The sequence below is a fragment of the Mesocricetus auratus genome, unplaced genomic scaffold (genome assembly GCF_017639785.1).
Source record: "Mesocricetus auratus isolate SY011 unplaced genomic scaffold, BCM_Maur_2.0 Super-Scaffold_15014, whole genome shotgun sequence".
NCBI lineage: Eukaryota > Metazoa > Chordata > Mammalia > Rodentia > Cricetidae > Mesocricetus > Mesocricetus auratus.
This window is the reverse complement of record NW_024429186.1, coordinates 57,843,672-57,846,079: the sequence shown is the minus strand read 5'-3', so window position 1 is coordinate 57,846,079 and position 2,408 is coordinate 57,843,672. Positions and strand designations below refer to the sequence as shown.

Below are 2,408 nucleotides of genomic sequence, written 5' to 3'. Positions count from 1 at the left end.
ATGGTGTCTTCTAGTACCTTCAAAGCTAGTGCTTAGGGAGAAAGGACTAAGGTCAGTTCTATCTCAGAGGTCTCTGGGCTCCATTTCTGAAATGCAGGGTTTCTATTTATTTATTTTTTATTTATATTTAAATTAGAAACAAGAATGTCAATCCCAGCTCCCTCTCCCTTCCCTTCTGCCCTGCCCCTCAACAACCCAACAACCCCCACTCCACTCTCCCAGGAGGGTGAGACCCTTCATGGGGGAATCTCCAAAGTCTGTCATATCACCCAGGACAGGGCCTACACCCTCCCCTCCCCCATGTGGCCAGGCTGAGAAAGTATCCCTCCATGTGGAATGGGCTCCCAAAGTCAATTTGGATGCTGGGGATAAATACTGATCTAGCACCAAAGAATGCTGAGGCCTCCTCACTGACACGCACATTCCAGGGGTCTGGATCAGTCCCATGCAGGCCTCTCAGCCATCAGCCTGGGGCCTATGTGCTCCCACTTGTTCAGGTCAGCTGTTTCTGGGACTTTCACCCTCCTGATCTTGACCCCTTTGCTAATCACTCCTCTCTCTCTGCAACTGGATTCCAGGAGTTCACTCCAGTGCTTAGCTGTGGGTGTCTGTCTCTGCTTCCATCAGCCACTGGATGAAGGCTCTAGGATGGCATACAAGGGAGTTGTCAATCTTATTATCAGGGAAGTACATTTACGTAGCCTCTCCACTATTACTTAGACTACCAGTTGGTGTCATCCTTGTAGATCTCTGGAAATCTCACTAGTGCCAGATCTCTCCTCAAGCCTATAATGACTCCCTCTATTATGGTATCTCTCGTCTATTATTACCCTGACTCAAACTTCCTGCTGCCCCATGTCCTCCTCTCCCCTTCTCTTCTTTCCCTCTCTTTTCCCCAGTTCTCTCTTCCCTTCACTCATACTCCCAGTCCATTCAGGAGATCCTGTCCCATTCCCCTTCTCTGGGGTACCATGCATATCTCTCTTAGGGTCCTCCCTGTTTACCAGACACTCTGACCATGGAATTGCAGGCTGGCACTTCCCTGCTTCATGTTTAAAATCCTTATATGGGTGAGTATATGCCATGTTTGCCTTTTTGTGGCTGGGTTACCTTACTCAGATGATTTCTTCTAGTGTCATCCATTTGCCTTCAAATTTCAAGATTAAATTGTTTTTTTCCACTGAATAGTACTCCATTATGTAATGTACCACATTTTCTCTATCCACTCTTCATTTGAGGGACATCTAGGTTGCTTCCAGGTTCTGGCTATTACAAATAATGCTGCTAAGAACATAGTTGAACAGATGTCCTTGTTGTATGAATGCACAACTTTTGGGTATATGCCTAAGAGTGGAATTGCTGGATCTTGTGGTAGACTAATTCCCATTTTCCCGAGGAATCTCCATACTGATTTCCAAAGTGGCTGTACAAGTTGGCACTCCCACCAGCAGTGGAGGAGTGTTCCCCTCTCTCCACATCCTCTCCAGCATAAACTGTCCTTGGTGTTTTTTATTTTGTCCATTCTGGCCTGTGTAAGTTTGTATCTCAGGGTTGTTTTTATTTGCCTTTCCCTAATAGCTAGGGATGTTGAGCACTTTTTTAAGCATCTCTCAACCATTTTAGACTCCTCTATTTATTTGTGGTGGTGTTTGTATGCTCCCTTCCTTTTTTGTTTTGTTGTTTGGTAAAGTGGGATTATCTATTTCTTTTTTTTTGTGAGTGTAGGTATCTTCATTGGGTTGAAGTTTTGCTAAAAATATGAAATGCATTACGAATTTTCATGTCATCCTTGTGCAGGGGCCATGCTAATCTTCTCTGTATCATTCCTATTTTAGTATATGTGTTGCTGAAGTGAGCACAGATATGTATTGTTTAAATCTGGTTTGGTGGTGGAATATCTTGTGTTCTCCATCTATAGTGACTGAAAGCTTTGCTGGGTATAGTAGTCTGGGTTGGCATCTGTGGTCTCTTAATGTTGGTAGAATATCTATCCATGATCTTCTGGCTTTCAGAGTTTCCATGGAGAAGTCAGGCGTGATTCTGAAAGGTGTTTGCCTTTATATGTTACTTGGCCATTTTCCTTTACTGCTCTTAATATTCTTTTTTATTCTGTATATTTGGTGTTGTCATTATTTTGTAGCAAGTGGACTTTGTTGTGGTTCACTGTATTTGGTGTTCTGTAGGCTTCTTGTATTTTCATTGGCATGTCTTTCTTTAGGTTGGGAAAGTTTTCTTCTATGACTTTGTTGAATATGTTTTCTACCCTTTGAGTTGGGTTTCTTCACCTTCTTCTATCCCTATTATTCTTAGATTTGGCTTTCTCATGGTTTCCTATATTTCCTGGGTATTTTATGTTAGGAATTTGTTGGACTTAAGATTTTCTTTGGTCGATGAATCTATTTCTCTTC

At 42.6% G+C, this 2,408-nt stretch overlaps 1 non-coding gene across 1 annotated transcript; it reads right to left on the bottom strand.

Moving 5' to 3' along the window:
• Positions 1 to 1,752: 1,752 nt before the first annotated feature.
• On the bottom strand, positions 1,753 to 1,859 carry LOC121139655. Its single transcript, XR_005876557.1, has one exon. It is a non-coding gene; the product is annotated as a U6 spliceosomal RNA (small nuclear RNA).
• Between the last annotated feature and the right edge of the window lie 549 nt (positions 1,860 to 2,408).